This window comes from Antechinus flavipes, chromosome 2 (genome assembly GCF_016432865.1).
Source record: "Antechinus flavipes isolate AdamAnt ecotype Samford, QLD, Australia chromosome 2, AdamAnt_v2, whole genome shotgun sequence".
Lineage (NCBI taxonomy): Eukaryota > Metazoa > Chordata > Mammalia > Dasyuromorphia > Dasyuridae > Antechinus > Antechinus flavipes.
Window position 1 is genome coordinate 75,664,433 of NC_067399.1, and position 18,358 is coordinate 75,682,790.

Genomic DNA, 18,358 nt, shown 5'->3' on the forward strand with positions numbered 1-18,358 from the left:
TTACTTTCCAATGATGCATTGTCTCTGCCTTCCCCCCTACTCTCATCCTGAGGCAGACACTGGTCTAAAACTTCTGTCATGTTTGTCTTCCTGCTAACAATGAAACTTCCTTGACTAAAAGAGCTTTCTCTCATACCTTTCTAGCATTCACTTATAAAACTCAGCATATAACATTTTTGGATGATTTCATGAATAACTGCTATCTGGAGAGAAGTGGGACAATTTTCAATAACTGGGGATCATTTCCTTTGAAGTATATTATAATGTATCCAGCCAGATTTCTGAGTTATATAGGATGGCAGAAGGAAATTAGTCTGTACCCTGGAAACTAAAGTATTAGTTAGTTAGTAAAAGAAATTTCAACACACCTGGGATTCAGCAGTCAGGTATTCAGGAACCATTTTTTCCTTCTTTTTTCTCCTTCTGGAGTAGACTAGAATCCTGATAATTAATAGCTGGGGATTTAAAAGGAAATATGAGGGAGACCAATTCTGCTTTGAAATTTGCAGCCCTATAAAGCTAATATCTCCCTATATAATATTCCCCATAACCTCAACATTGTCCACAAAAGGCAGGTTAAGGAAGACAAAGAAGGTAACGCATCTTCTCCTATGCCGAGAGACTAAAGTCTTGACTTCATGACTTCATGACTACTGTCACAAGATTCTGAAGAACAAAGTTTCATAACTGGAGCCAAGTTATTATATCAGGAGAATCAGGATTCTCCTCATTAAATCATGGTATTCTCCTCAAATTTCTGCATAACATAGAAGATGTAATACTTTTTTGTGAGGTGATAACTAGTTCATTTACTGGGCCAATATATTTTGATCCTTTTTCCTAATGTACTTTGACACTTTATTTATACTTGTTCCACAAGAGACCTTCAAATTCCTAAATAAAGCTTTCCTGTCCTTTTCATTGTTTTTCCTATGGCAGCTAAACATGTTCAGTTTATTTAACCTATTTTTATATAATCTCTAGTGCCCTCCTCATCCCAGTGACTTTTCTCTAGTCTCATGCCAACTAGTCAAAAACTCTTTGCTAAAATCTTGGAATCACAAATCAGTACAAAATTCCAGGTATGGCCTAACAAAGTCAGCAAAAACTTCCTAGTTTTGGTCACTGTGCTTATATCCCTCTGGCTTCCTTATGACATGGCTAATTCATTAGTTGAGCTGGTAGTCCATGAAAATCCTCAGAACTCTTCCATACCAACTTTTAGCTACTTATTTCTCCCTGCTTCCAAATATTTCAAATTGCTTTCTGAATCTAAGTATTGGACTTTAAATTTATTGCTATTAAATTTCTTCTTTTTAGATTCATGTACCATCTAAAGATATATATTCAAAAGCTAAAAATGTAATTAAATAAGTTACTTATCCTTCCTAGCTTTCAGGAGATGAGGGCGGTCAAAGTTCTTCCCAGATTAAAATCTGGACTTCATAAAAGTCACAAATATGTTGAATATCACAGGATCAAAGACATATCCTTAGGGAACATTACTTGAGATTTCCTTCCAAACTAGTACTGATTCATCAATAACAATTCGTGGATTCTGTCATTCAAGCAATTCCAAATCTATGTAATTCTACCATCATCAATCCCTCAGATTGTTATCTTATCTAAAGGAATTCATGGAAACATTTGACAGTTTTGCTGAAACTTAGGAATACTATGTCTACCACATTATCATTTACCAGAATAGTAACCCTTTTAAAGGAAAAAAAAATGAAGTTAGTCTGGAAAGACCTCATCTAGATAAAATCATGTAAATTCTCTTCCAGAATGCTCAAATCATCTCTCCTCTTTCTCTTCCTCTCTGATAATGAGGTTTTTTTTTTTCCTTTCTCTTTTCTTTGTTAAAAAACCAACCCCTCTTACATGTGCATTTTATTCTCTCCTTTCCCATTTTCTCCAGAAGATTTCATCTTTAACTTTCTCCTTTCTTCCATTTCTTCCTATCAACTGGTACCTTTTTCTGTTGCATTTAAATATGCCTGTCTCTCTTAACCTTAAAAAATGTTTGTGGGTCCTTACCATCTCTTCAAGCTGTTATCTTATCTCTTTTGTCTCCTCAGTCAAACTCCTTGAAAAATTTCTTTTCATTTGTTACTTCCTCTCCTCTCACTCCTCAACCCTTTTCAATCAACTTTTTACCTCACCACTAAATTAAAACTTCTCTTTTAAACTACCAATAATCTCTGATAAAACTGATAATCTTTTCTCAGTCCTAAACCTTTCTGATCTAATCATGTGACACTATTGATCACTTTCATTCACCTCCTGTATAATCTTTCTGAATTTTCAAGAAATTACTCTGTGGTGGTTGGTCTCCTTTGCTGCTTCATCATTTGAATAGTGCCCCTTTACTATGAGTGTTCCCTAAAATTCTGTTCTGATTTCTCCTCTCTCTTTTCTCTGTTGGTAATGTCATCATATCTGATGGGCTTATTGATGATCATAGCTAAACAAATTCATATATTCAATACATCTATCCCAATCTCTTCATCTTCAATCTTCCATCAGCAAAAGCCTGTCAGATATTTCTAAGGGCATGTTCTAGAGACACCTTACATACAACATATCTAAAACTGAACTTAATATCTTTCCCCCTAAACATTCCCCTCTTCCAAATTTCCCTATTTCTACAGCACCACCATCCTTCCATTATCTCAAGTTTGTAATGTTAGCATTCTCCTCACTTTCCCTTATCTCATATATCTAAATCAATTGGCAAATCTTGCCATTTCTACTTTTAGACTTCTTTCATCCAAATCTTTCTCTCACTTTCACATAGCTAACCATTGCAAGTCTCCTAATTGGCTCAAAGGCTCTTAACAAACTCATACATTTCACCATTCCAGTCTATTTTACATACTGCTACCAATATAATTTTCCTTAAGTACAAATCTAACTATGTAATCAACTACTCAACCATTTCCAGTGGCTACCTCTAGAAGGATAAAATATAAATTTCTTAACTTATATATTAAATTCCTATACGTGACCCCAACCTATTTCCAGACTCATTGGCTATTATTCTTTCCTCCACGTCATATCCTAATTTAACCAAATGGCCTTCTGTCTGCTCCTTACACATCACATTATCTCATCTCTCTCTGCCTTTGCACTGACCATCTTCTATACTTGGAATGTATTTCTTCCTTACCTCTGCTTCACTGAGTCAATGTCTTTCTGCAAGAATCTTTGCCTAAACCTGACCTAATGCTCTATCAGTCAAACCACTTTCCTTTTAATTATTTTGTTTGTCAATTCAGCCTATATTTTATCCTATATATAACTTTTTGCATGAACTTATTTCTCCTCCACAATAATGGAAGTTGCTTGTGAGTAGAGATAACTTTATTGTTGGTACTTGTATCTTTTAATACTTAGTAAGATAATTGACACATATTTGGTGAATAATAAAAATTTGATTATTGATAAGCTTTAAAAAACCATTCTAGATTTGTATCAGCAATTAAAATGAAACTCATTAGCCTACAGTTTGCAGATTCTAAATTATTTTTTAAAGAATTATGACATCGACTTCTTTCCAATTATTTGGTACCTCTCTAATCCTCTATGTTTTTAAAACATTGAAAATAACTAAATCATCCTGGTGATGCAAGAATATAGTTAATTTAGCCTAGATGACTACAGCTCAATGACAGCAAAATATAAACTTGAACAGAAATGGATCCTTGATGAATTTGTGAAAATCACAAATGAAAATTATGTTAGATTGTACTTTTATTTAATTTTGTTAAACATGTCCCAATTATATTTTAATCTAGTTTGGACTCCAGTTTGCTACAAGTGCCAATACCACCTTTGATATATACAATTTATTTTCAGTTTTAACTTATTGAACTTTTTTCCTTATTTTTCTCAGTCTGAATATCATTCTCTTTGATAGAGAAAAAAACAAAATATGATCTAAGTAATTCTATCTTGTCTTCATTATCATTACTCTATCCATTCTGGACACTGATTCTGTTATTCCTTTGATATTGTCTCAGTATTTTAAAAAGCCCTTTCAATTGTCTTCAGCATTCACTAAAAATCTTAAATATTATTATATTTAAGCACTCAACAGTATTCTTACAGAACAATGACCTTTTGTTTCCATTCTCCATAACCTGCTTTTGCTTCCATCTTTTTTTCATATGTCAATACTCTAAATTCATTAATGAGTTCCCTTTGCATCCAGAATCTCTATAGAAAACTCCCTATTTTTTCATCAGAATAACTTGTGTTAGTGATATAACAATTTTATCCTTGAAACTTTCTTCATGAACCAACTTGTTCTATGAAATGTTAAGTCCTAGAATACTATCAATCCTCTCTGAATTTCTTAGAAACCTATCAGAGAGTAAAATGGTTATGTCCCAGAAAGTTTTCTCTCATTGGAATAAAGTAAAAAGTCATTCAAGTAAATCATTGTTATACACAAGATCCCTGTTCAGCTAATATGATATAGATGACTTCTGAAGTAAATTAAAATTCTGAAATTCTGGAAATACACATAATAATATGACGAAGGCATTTTCTGAATTTCATAGAGAAAACAATATTTACAACTACCAATGCATTGTCAGAGACACTGTGGTTTAGAGAAAAAAAGATGGTAGGAATTAAGAAAATCTGAGTTCTAATCCTAATTTGTCTTTGAATAAACTAGAGGAAATGTCAGAGTTTAGAACTGAAGCCATTTAATTCAATTCTTCATTTTGAAAATGAAGATAATAAGGTCAAAAAATGAAGTCACTTGCCCAAGATCACACAATTCATAAGTGTCAAAACCAAAACTCAAGATCCAAATTTCTGATTATCATCCACTCTTTTCCCCATTATAGCCCAGTACTTGTTCCCACTACATTACACATCCAAAAACAAAACAAAACAAAAAAAGATGGTCTCAATTGAAAATACTCTGATTTATGTAGCATATGCTACCCACAGTGGAGCTTCAAATAGACAATTGGTTGATGTTATCTATGAGACCAATATTAGATTTCTAAATTCCCAGGAAACTTTTTCCCTATTTGCTCCATGAACCCCTTACTTCAGGTGTCAAGTTTTACCCTCTTACTTTCTATTCCCATCAACTTTCTATGATTCTCACCTTTCTTCACAATTGTTTGAGTTTACTATTAGTAGGATGGTGGGATTTTACCCAAATCCTTATATCCCCAGGCAGGATGGTTACAAATTGCTCTAGTACCAAAAACTCCAGAATCTGTTCCTTTGTATGAATCTCGGGCCTTAGCCATTTACAACAAAGTTCCAGAGTTGAATGAGGGCTTCCTGGGGTCCAGTCACTTTGGGTATTGATACCACCTAAAACTCTGGTGAGCAATTTCAAGATCTGATTTTTCTTCAATCATATCTTGTACCCAGGAGATACCAATTTGGAGACTAAAACATCTTCATGTGGAGATGATCTCGAGAGACCATCACTTTGAAGATCAGAATTTGAGGTGGTTCATATTGGTTTCAAATCTGTATTCTTAACAGGCCAGCAGTTCTTTTCATCAGTCTCACATCACAAGTTCTTCTAAGAGGCACTGTGGATAGAGACAGATTACAATCAATAAGAAGGACACAGAAGCCTTAGTTACATAAATCTGAACTCAAAGCCAATGCATAAATTGTCAAGAGAGGCCATACACACAAACAGCTCACAATCCTCTAATAACAGCATGGTCCCATCTTTTTTTTTTCCTTTTTTTAAAAATTATTTTTAACATTATTTTCTTTTAAATTTAAATTGAATTCCAAATTCTCTTCCTCCCTACAACCTTCAACCCATTGAGAAGGCAAACAAAATGACATCAATTATACAACATGTGAAATCATGCAAGACCTATTTTCATCTTAGCCATATCACAAAAAAAAAATTAGTCATGTCCTATTTTTAAACAGCATTAAAAAAAATGCAAAACCTCTAGTAGCTGTGTGGCTCAGAATGGTGAGTGGTCACCATTTAATAAAAAGCTGGAAAGATCTCTAGGAGTAAAGCAAAAGTTTATTGTACATTCTTTTGAGAAGTAGGTGTTCCTCCAGTAGTCAGGGCAAGCAATCAAAAAGAGGAGGCACCTTTTGGGACAGGTATTTTAAATAATCCCTATTGCAAACATTCCTCCCACCACTGACCATTATCCAATATTATTGGCTGAGGGTCTTACATTCTAACTGTGGGAACTACCCAAAAAATTGAACTTGGCTAATAAGTACATAGTTGCCCATAACTGATCAAAGTAGGGAGAAAATGATGTCATGGGAGGATAGCAGGAAGGGGATTTAGGTATGCCCTGGAATCAATGCTTAAGGATCTTCAGGCCTACTCCAACTCTGAAATAGATGAAGCCTTACTCCACTTTCACAACTGTCTTGAGATCTCACCTCATCTCATTCAGTAGCTATCATAAACACACACTTAAAATATATTGATACATAATACATAGGATTTTAACAAAGAGACTTAGTCCTTAACCTTCCTTCCAACTAAAAAAGATCTTAGATTATGCTTAGAAACAAATTTACCACAAAGATTAAGAGAAAATAAAAAATAAGTTAAAACACTTATGCAAGAATAAACCATTCTAGTTTAATAAGTAACAACTTTTTTCCTTTCCTCTAACTCAAAATAGGTCCATTAAATAGAAGAGAAAACAAATTATTTTAATAACTTTAATAGTCATGCTTGGAAGGTACTAGCATTGCACTAGATATGTGTCATAGCCATTTACTCAAGTGTAAATCCAAGAAAAATAGAATTATAGTGATTGTGTTATCTAATATTATTCATGAAAATGAAGAAAACTAGGAATTTGTTCCATATTTACCTACTTTTAGAGAAGAAACCAGTCACGTTTGATACTCAAGTGCTCATGTGAAATTCAAAAATTTCATGTGGACTTAAAAGTAGCATTTGCAAATATATGCGTGGAAATAAAGATAGCACTGGAAAATATTGGTGATTTCAAATGCTTCCAGAACAACTATAAAATAATATAAGAAGTAGATCTAGAAAGGAAAATATGAGAATGAGGAGTCTAAGAGGAACTTTTCTCTTAGCATTATAGAATTAGTGTGAGAATTCCAGATTACAACCAAACTATAAAGTCCCAGATTGTGGTGGGGGTTGTTGTTTCTCCTTCATTCTCAAAGAAGACCACAATATCAAAAAGATGTTATGACTTAAAAGTAAATGGATTTAAGTGAGGCAGGGCTATACAGTCACTGGCCTCACTCTCTCTTCTGGAGTCATGTGCATCCAATGGCAAGATACAGACTAGGAGGACTGAAGACAGATGTAGTGGGAGACCTTGGCCTTTTTAAAGTCAGGTCTTTCTCAAATCTCAGTTTGAAACAATGCCCATTCAGTGATTGACTGGAATAAAAAAAAATGAGGGAAATAGTCTCTTTTAGCTATTCAAAAGGAAAAAAAAAGTAATCTGAGAGGGGAAGACCCTCAGAATTTCTGACCCCAAAATGAACCAATCCTATTTACTTACTGAGTCATGGAGACTTAGTGTGGGTTGGAACCTATTGTTGGCCGATTCAATCAATGAGAATCAGAATAATTTGGGTTTAAAGTCTGATCTATAAAAAAGGAAATCTAGCCCATAAACCCCAATTTTTGAAATTTTTGTGTCAGCTGTTAATTTCTTTTCACATTCTTTCCTCTGTAGTTCTCAATTCTTTTCTAAATTTTACTTTAACATTTTCATTTACTTAAAAAAAATCTTTATCTTTTCTAAATATTCTAGTTAAATTTATTCCTAAATTGTGTTTTTTTTTAATGCTTTCTTTTAGATGTTTTAGAGTCATTCTCTTCTAAATTCATGGCTTGATCATTCTTGTTGACATAATAGCTTTTAATGGTAGGATTCTTTTTTTACAGTTGGCTTATTTGTCCAATTAATTTAAGGCTATCTAAGTGTCGGACTGTGCATTTCTGCAGGTAAAGTCATATTGTTCCTGCTACTTTCTTGGGTTATCAAATGTTGTGTTATTTTAAGCTCTCAGGACAGTTTAAGATGGAGATCTACAAATTTTCAGGACTCCCAGAGTAATAAAGGCCAAGGGAACGTTCTTGATCTCCAAGCAACAGACATTTTTAGGTTGAGCCCATTTGGAATTTCAATAGAATGCTGCTGGTCTAAGCATTATTACTCAGCTGGAAAGCTCTGCTTTTTTGGAGGGACAGAATTATATTCCTGTCCTGGTTCTTCCTCTATAGGCTTCAGACTAGGCTAGAGGGCACTGCTTTGTTCCTGGTGTCCAAGTCACAGTTGTGCTAGCTTCTGAACTTGCTCCTTTTTGGTACAAAAATCTACAACCTGCAATTGTTCCTTCATTCTCACTTCTGGAGTGCCATCTCTAAGCACAGAGCCCCTCCTCAGTCTGCCCTGGATCTGTGACTGCCAGTTGTCACCTGTTTCTGCAACTCATACAAGTTTTAAGCCTCTCTATGCTAGTTCTTGAACTCCTTCCTGTAGTGATTCACAGCCTTGCAAATCTCTGGGCTAAAATGCTCTGGGGGCGGGGGAAAGAGGGGAGGAGGGGAATGCATTCCCGGCCAGAATCTGTCTCCAGCATCTACAGACAAACTTACTGAACTGGAAAAATGACTTACTGTGATTTAAAAAAATAAAATAAAGCACAAAAAACTTTCTGATAAACATTTGATCTTTTGCATTGTCTAGATCTCTTTAAAGAAGTCGGGAAGGAAGGGAAATAAGAGTTAACTAAACTTTTTCCTTAGCCTCTCCTATCTTGTTTGTACCTGCTGCATCTTTCTTTTTTAAAATCTAATTTAGCTGATGTCTGTACCTTGATATCTTTAGATAATGCACATACCTGCATATCCATATTGATATCTTTAGACAAATCTATTTCAGATAAATACAAATATTTGTAACAGTTGTGTAATACCAAACAACTGACAAGTAAATATTCATTGACTAGAGCAGGACTTCTCAAACTTTTTTCCACTCACCACCCTTTTTTGCCCAAGAAATCTTTATGTGACCCTTAGTATATAAATATATAAAATAGGTATACAAATCAAACATTTACTGATAATAAATCATAATTTCATGACCCCCCCCCACATTCAGTTATGACCCCATATGGTGTCACAACCCACAGTTTAAGAAACTTTGGACTAGAAAATGGCTAAACAAGTTATATATTACTGTTACTATATTATATATGAAAGTGATTATCAATATAATTTACATAGTGAAAATAATGTAAATAAAAAAACAATTAAAATTGAAATTGAATGTTGCAAAATTATAATAACTAAACTTGGCATCAAAGAACAAATATAATAAACTCTTTACTCATTCCCTTCTTTGTAGTACTATGAAACATAGCATAAAATGTCAATTTTTTAATATATGGGTCAGTTTTTTTTGTCATAAATGGTTTTGGGTTGCTAATGAAAAAACAACAATGAGGAATATAGGTGACATAACTACAGTCATCAATAATTTTTTTTTCTTTTTAAATGCTTTAGACTAAGGAAGTTGAAGTGAGGGAAGTCCTCTATGTACAAAAATAACAAAGCAACACTATCTCTGATGGTAAAGAACTAGGAAAAAATGCATGTGTCCAACAACTAAAGAATGGCTAATGCATGCTGTGGTATACAGACATAATGGAATTATCTGAGAAAATGATAAATGTGAAGGATACAAAAACTAGAGCATAAATAAACTTGAAAAGTTATTTGAAGACATGTTGGAGAAAAATAGCACTATGACAGCAGTAATACATACCATGAGTTACAATTATGTAAGTAGTTACAGAGCAACAAAATATGGAAAAAATAGAGAAGAAAATTTTTTTTCCAAATTTTTACCAAAAGGATGTTTTCATTGAAAGTATAAAAAAAGTATGCATATAAAATACATACATATATGTATTAAAGAAATTTACAACATAATTATTATTCTATTTTACATGATGCTTTTTTAAACTGATGATTACTATTTTAGAATAATTTTAAATGAATTTAAAATTTAAAATTACAATAAAACCTAAAGCAAAAAACATTCATAGAACTATTTATTTAATATAAAAAATTGAAAACAATCCAAATAATCAACCACAGGAGATGACAGCAGCATCTTTAGATTTAACCAGTACATAAATATTTATTAATAAGTGCCTTCTAGGGACTAGGGAGACAAAACAAATAAACTAATCTTTACTCCCATGGAGCTTATACTTTAAAATGTAAATTTTAAATATAATTTTAAAAATTATAACATTTAAATAAATGTATATAAAATATACATTTAAAATATAAATATATGTACTTATAATTGTTGTGCCACAGTTCTCTTTTATTGTCCTGCCTCAGTTTCCCTGAATTGTTCTGCTTCAGTTCCTAATAGTTCTGGTCAATATTGCGACAGCACCCCCCCTCTTAATCATCAGAATATTTGATAAAGATAAAAGATCTTATATTTTAGAATATCAGAATACCTCTCCCTATCCCAATCTATCACAATATCAGATACTGTTTTATCAGATGCCTCTCCCCATCTCCAGTGCCTCCCCCCACACTGTCAAGAGTCCTGTTCCCACTCTTAGTACTCTGACTCCGCCCCTTCCCCTGTCTATCCCCTGATGTGTATATATATGTCATTGAGAACTCAGATTGTTTGCTGTACTCTTGGAGAGGATAATCTCATTAAGCCCTGGGACCAAATCATGGGTCCATTTAGTCCCAGTAAATCTCTCCATTTCAAATAAAATATTAAATACTCTCTAATCTCTATCTTGCCTCAGTTTCTCTGGCATTGCAATATTAGTACATACAGAATATAAAGAGAGCAGTTAAAAATAAATACAAAGTAATTATATGAAATGTAATTTAGGGGTTAGCAGGAACAGCACTAAAAGATACAAGGGTACAGGAATGGTTTCATGCAAAGATGCTATCTGAAGTATGTTTTAAGGAAGACAGGGATTCTTTGTGAGTGTATTCTAAGTATGAGGGTTGGCCCTTATAAAGGAATAGAGATAGTAGAAAATTGTATATAAGGAACAGAATGAAGACCAATTTAGACAGATTGCAAAAAGGAGAGCAGGAAATGAGATTGGAATGATAGACTGATGCCAGAGTGATCAAAGCTTCAAAAATCAAACAGAATTGATATTTGGTCCTAAAGGAAATAGAAAGCCATTAGAGTTCATTGGACTCTATAACCTTGGATTCCGGTTCTATGAGAAGAGCTTCTGGCTTATTTTATCTAGAAACAACCCTCCATGTCCCTTCCCAGTCATTTCCAAAACATACTGCCTTAATCTTGCCATTTTTCCTCTTCCCTCTCCATGGGATCATAAACTCTGTCTCTGCTACTCTGATGGCTGAATTTTTGCCTTATCTTTTCTAGACCTAGACCTTCATGCCACTTGCCTGCCATTTACAAACCAAGCTACTATGAACTCTTCCCACACTCATCCTAGTTTTCCTTTATGTGTTCTCACCATTAAAATGTAAGCCTGAGTGCAGAATATGTAGTATAGAGAAGACTAAAAACAACATGCTAAGTCTGGATGGAATAAAGATTGAATGAAATTACTATGAAATAAATCTGTAAAAGTAGGTAGGAACCAGAATGTGAAAGTCTTTAAATTTCAGTCTAAAGAATTTTTATTTTATGATAGAGACAAGAATGAGTCAATTAAGAATTTTGAGTGGGTAACAATAGTGATTACCTTAAGAATAGAAATTGACAATTGTAGAGATAAAGGACTAAAGAGAGGACTTGGGTCTTCAAACCAATTAGTAGGCTAAATAATTAGACCAAGCAAGAAGTGATAAGGGTCTGAATTAAGATAAAGGCTGTGTTAGTGGAGATAAAAGAAATGTTGTATAAGGACAGCTGACAAAATCTGACAAGTTAAACGGGGGAAGGAGGCCATGATAAAAAAGGGAAAAAATCAAGGATGACTTTGTGGTTGTGAATCTGAGTGACAAAGGACAGTGGTACCTAACAACAAGTTAGGAAGGTGTTTTTTTTTTTTTTTTGGGGGGGGTCATTTTTTAATATATTGAATTAAAAATATGAATGGGACATTGAGGTGTTAATATCAATCAGTTAGAATTGGAATGGATAAACTTGAATAAATCTGCATAGAGATAATTGAATTCATAGAAATTGATGAGATCTGAGTGCAGAGACTAGAAGAGCCAGGACAGATTATTTGGGAACATCTTTATCAGGCAGATTATGATCCACCAAAAAAGCAGTCAGGAGAACTAAAAGTGGCATCACAAAAACCTAAGGAAGGAGACCATAATAATGAGAAGGGGTTAGTCAAAGTCATCTAAAGTTGCAGTAAGGTCAAAGAAACACTGAGAAAAAGCCATTGGATTTAACAATTAAGAGATCAGTGGGAACTTTAAAGAACAATTTCAGTAGAATGATGATATTGAAAGCAAGATCACCAGTGGCTGAGAACTGAGAAGAGAAAAAACAGAAAACAAATACATTATCTTTTCTAGCATTTTTTTTTTTTTGAAAAGGATAAAAAGCTTCAGGATGGCAGAGTCAAATGAGGGATTTTTGTTTGTTTTTTTGTGCAAGTTTTTTGTTGTTGTTGTTGTTGTTGTTGTTGTTTTGTTTTTAATAATGTTCTAATAATAGAGAGGCAGATTAAAAGAGAAAGACTAGGCAAAGAGGAATAGGCATTGAATTGAAAGTCATAGTAAATTGTCATAAGTCAGAGAGTAGTTATTAAGGTAGAAAAGTGTGGAGACCCAGAACTCTGGAAAAGTATACTTGAAACAAGGATACTTACAACAAGGAATTTACTCAGTGGAATTGATGAGCTAATGGTTCTCTAGTTTACATATACTTAATACTTAGTATGGTGATGTAATAGTTCTACAATTGATGTAATTATAATAGGGTATTTAAGGGCTGAGATAACTGGGGATAGAGTCAGACTGAGTCAGACTATGACAGAGTCAGACTGCTGGGGGGACTGTGTCAGATTGTGACAGACACAGACTGTGAAGGAGACAATAAAGATTTTGGACTCTATTCCTGTCCAACATCGGGATGACTATTCTGCTGAGACCAAGGCCCATCAGGAGGACCTCCAGAAAGCTAGCCTGAACATTACAGAAAAGAATAGACAGTTATGGTAGGAGAATAATTCCAAATTCCAGATCTTGGATCTGATAATGAAATCTAATCACTAACGGTTTTATTATGTGGATGACATCAAGTGGAGAGATTAGTGTTGTAGTTGAAAAGATTGAAAGGTCATATTGTAAAAGCAGCCTTTTATATAAATACAAAGACCTCCAGGAGGATGCCATAGAATGGAGAAATTTAAAAAAAAAAAAAAGCATGAGTAAGTATAGATGGCATGAATTATAAGTACTTTACTTAAAACAACACTATGAGGTTGGTGAGACATATATTTTCATTTGATAAATGAGCCAATTGGGGCTCAGAGAAATTGATTAATGCCCATGACTATATGGTTATTATGTGTGTGAGCCGGAACTAATGCCCAGATTTCCTGACTCCAAAGTCCATTCCACAACACTTGGGAAATCTAGCTCCAGCTTGAATGCAGCATCTATAATTTTTCAGTACCCCCATGCACTTGGGATAACGGGTGCCCTGCCCTGGGTAAGTGCCCACTAGCCCAGTTCGTTTTGCTCGGGATAACTAGTGCCCCGTCCTCGAGCCCAGCTTCCCTGCCCTGGCTAACGGCCGCCCTTGCCCAGGCTAACTGTTCCTCTCGCCGGATAACGGCTGCCCTGCCCGAGCTAACAGTCACCTTGTCCATGAGCCCAACACTCTGGCCCATTCTTGATCGCCAGCCTGGCCAGATCTCTGAGGCTCGTTGGGACGAGCAGTACGTACCTGCAGCCTGGGTCTGTAAGCCAGCCTGACAGCCGCCCTTAGAGCTAGGATCATTTGAAAACGTACTTGGGATCAGCAAAACAACACGCGCCTGGTCTCTAAACCCGGCGAGGGAGTGCGCCTGTGCAGAGGAAATGCTCGGAGACTACAACTCCCAGGAAGCATGTATTCCCTCACTTTCCATTTTCAAGGGACTCATTTTCCAAGGCTTTAACGGCATGGCACGTCATGATCCTACTTAGGTACTCTATTTGTTTCCTACGCTTAATTCACTCTGCTCTGGAGGCCCCACCAAACGGAGAATGACTTCTTCCCTCTTATTTTCTCTACGACTCCCATGCTAAGTGCCTCTTGAGTCTCCTTTTTTAACCTTTCTGCCTTCTCCTCCAATTTGCTCCCTTTGGGGAATTCAAAATTGCATTATTTAAGGCTCAGAGCCTGAGTTAAGGAAAGTTGGGCATTAAAAACATCAGGTTATTTGAAATAGCCTGGGGAACATTACAATTCTGGCCTATTCTGAAAGAACTAATGATCCAGCCATAGCACCAGCTTTTTCTACATGAAAAAAAATGGAGGAGCGGGAAAAGAAAAGCTAATCTGAAGCCGAAAGCCAGTGAGCCACCAAGAGCTCACAACGAATTACCAGGGAATCGGTCCTTGAGAAGCCAATTTGGCAAAGAACAATGCCTGCATGGACCATGAGGCCAGGAATAGATGACAGAAGCAGCTAGTATTTCAAATAAACAAGCTTTATATAACTTCTACTATGAGCCAAGAACTGTGCAAATCAATGGGAATACAAGGATACAAAGATGAGCAAAAATAGTTACTGCCCTTCAGATAGCTCACAATCTAAGGGTAATCTGCAAAGAACAATGTAAACAAATATTTAATGGCAAATAATTGAGCAAAAAATAGTTCTACTTTCCATTTTGGATACTAGTACATTTTTAGTACTAGTAATTTATGTTGTGTTTTTTTTTTTTCCCCTAACTTGAATTAACCAATGTTTTGTTTTATTGATGGTTGGTCAGTGTTTTATTTTGTTTCTTTAACTTTGATTTTCAAGATTTCCAATTTGCTGTTTAATTGGAGATTCTTTATTTGTGACTAGTATGAAAATATTTTTGGATAGGCTGACAATCACAGGGCCACAGACAAATTCTCTGAGGCACACAAAGGCATTCATCCAGTTTGGAATCGGTCCACTAATGAAACAATATTCCAAAAATCAACAAGTCTGTGTTGGTTTAGAGGTATTTTCTTCCCCTAATTTTCAGCTTCCTTTTGTGTGTTGTCTTCCCCCATTAGAGTATAAGTCTCTTGAAGGCAGGGGTTGTCTTATTTGTATCCCCATCATTTAGCACAATATCTATCAAAAACTAAAGGCTTAATAAGTATGTATTGTATACATTGTAATAGAGATAGGTTTGATGGTCTTGGATTATTGTGTCATTGCCTTTGATAAAATTTTCAGAACTGTTTTCATGTCCTGGTTCCCTTAAGCTGTGAAGGAAAGGATTCAGCTTGGGCATAACCATTGTGTATACCACAGAACACAATGTCCTTTGCGAAAAAGGAAGATAACATGGGAAGTGGTGCCATAGAAAACAGACAACAGAGATGAAAACCATGAGTGGAAAAGGCCTTCATTTCCCTCCACTGCCTGAAGGAATCCCAAGGCTGGCTGAAACAATTTGGATATAGGAAACCATAGTGCACAGAAAAGGAACCACCAAAATTGTGCCACCCATAACAAAGATCATCAATTTGTTGGCATAAGTATCCAAGCAAGACAGCTTCAATAGGTGACTAATGTCCCAAAAAAGTATGAGATTTCTGAATGCACACAAAAAGACAGTTTTTACATGAGGATGTGTATGAAAGCATGGATGTTAGTCATGACTAAGTCATAACTAAACATTCAGCCACTAGCAAGTCACAGAGTCTAGGGTTCATGCCCGTGTTATAGTGGAGTGGACAATAGATGGCCATATAATGATCAAATGCTATCTGTAGGAGATGGTGTGATTCTGAGTATACATATTATGTAGCATCTTCAAAGCTTGGTTGTAAGATAGACCAATACCAGTAAAGGAAAGACAGGTGAAGAAAAAGTATATGGCCATGTGAAGACAAACTTCAGAGACAATTCAAAGACAATTCAGGAATTTCTCAAAGAAGAGACACTAGTGTTCTGATCACCAGGAAAGTCTGTGAAGGAAAAACCCAAAGATAGCAGTTTGATTTCCTTGTCTTATGTTTTTGACACGTAAGGAATCATAAAGCAAAAAATTTAAGGAAAATAAGTCTTTAAATTATATAATATACTAGGAAAAAAAAACAGCTTAGGAGCCAAACTAGTTGGATCTCAACAATTTCAACAAGAAATTAAGTTGTTTAATTGTATATTTGAATCTGTTCACATCTTCTTTGAGAGATTGCTCTGTTAGTCATTCTTTTATCCTTAACCTTTCCCTATTAATAACCACCACGATATAAATATATGCTCACAATTTTGCTTTCCTAAAACTTATGTCTTTGAACCTGTTATTCCCTCAAACTGCTGTTACCATATTGGTCTTATATATTGCTTCCCTTTCATTTCTGTTCTACAAAAAGCACACTTACATGTGCCGTTCTCACTTACCATTTTCTTCTAAATCCCCTGCAGCTTTTATCTCAATTGCCATCTTGTTATTGAACAGTACTTTTAAATATCACCAAAGACCTCCCAATTGCTAAATCTGATGATGGTCTTTAATCCAATCTTTTTTTTTCTTGACTAGTCTGTAATGTTAAAAACTGTTGAAATTGGAGGGAGGGGAAGTCATGTTTCTCAAGTGTAGATTTCCCTCATCCCTCAAGGCTCTATCCCAAGTCCTTTTATGTTCTCTTTGTACTTTATCTCTTTATAATACCATCTGCTTCCTTGGGTTCCCTTATTATCTTGATATAAATGACTCATAAATGACACAAATCTATATATTCAGACTTCACTCCTGGATTCTAGTCATCTTTGTCTATTGGATTCATCATTGGTATGTCCTACTAGTATCTTAGCTCTGTTATTTTTACCTCTGTGATGTTGAGAAATTTACTAAACTCCTCTGGGGTTTCAGTTTCTTCATCTGTAAAATGAAGGGATTTGTCTAGATCAATGGTGTCAAACTCAAATAGAAATAAGAATTCCACTAAACTGTATCTAATGATGCCTTCAGACTACATTATTAACTTCAAAACCACATATTTTACTGCATTTTAAATTTTTGTTAAATATTTCCCAATTACATTTTAATCTCATTCATACTACACCTTAGAGTGTTGCCACCAGCCTTATGTTTGACACCTTTGGTCTAAATGCATACTGAAAATCCTTCTAGCTCAATCTCAAACTCAATATATCCAAAAATGAATTCATTATCTCTAAACTTCTTTTATCAACTTTCCTGTTTCTATTCATGGTACCACCAGTCTGTCACCATGGCTTGAAACATCACTGTTATCTTTTGACTTTCCCTCTAACCCCCATTCAATAAATCATCTAAGCCCTTCAATTCTACATGGGATTCTAACTGTGTATATACTGTATCATATCCCTCTAATTAGATGATAAAACTACAATAAAACAGGGCACCTACTATGGTACTCTGAACATGTAAGTTTCTTAATGTTTCTCAGATTTGATGTTTAACAAATCATAGGATAATGGCATCAAAGATTGAAGAAGTGGTAGGAATTCTGTAGAAAATATATTCCAATTCCCCAAAGTTATGGAAGGGAAAATTAAATTCTGGAGAAATTAAATGATTTCACAAAGTCCACAGAGGTAGTAACTGAGTCAGAATCTGAACCCAACTAACTCCTCTTTCCACTATAGCAGACAATAAACATAGGATTAGAAAAGTATTTGAAGGCCTTTTTCTAAATGGAGGATGCCTGAAATATGGTATCCAGGTGGATAAAAGCGGCAATGGGGGTGGTTATGATTTCAAGGAGTCTGCTGATTATTAAATAATATCTTCTTGACCTGTTTTTCCAGGTGAATTTTTTAAAAATATTGGATACCTTACATTTTCTTCTAATTTTTCAATCTAAGAGTCAGTTTCAAGCCTCTTGAACTGCCCTGAGGCCTATGTACCCTGCCTGATCCTGTCTCACTATGCAGTGACTTATGGAATTGGGTCTGCCCCTTGCTATTGATTTAAATGCCAGGACTAGATGCCACTGGCTTCAGATTCCATTACAGGAGTTTAATACTGGCTTTTGCTTCCTCTAGTGCTGTAACTCGAGAGTTCGAGTGTTTCTGTCCAACCTCTTACACAGGTTTGCAGACTATATGAACTTACTGGTGTTTGTTTTTGGTTTTCTTAATCATACTTCCGTATAATGTTCTTTTAGATTGTTGCTTGGCTGTTTGTGGGCCTTCTCCAGGATTT

General features: G+C 35.0%; 1 protein-coding gene across 1 annotated transcript in view; it reads right to left on the reverse strand.

Moving 5' to 3' along the window:
• LOC127547963 (zinc finger protein 271-like) overlaps positions 1 to 18,358 on the reverse strand; it is a 54,244-nt gene that overhangs the window by 12,440 nt on the left and 23,446 nt on the right. The window lies entirely within an intron of this gene.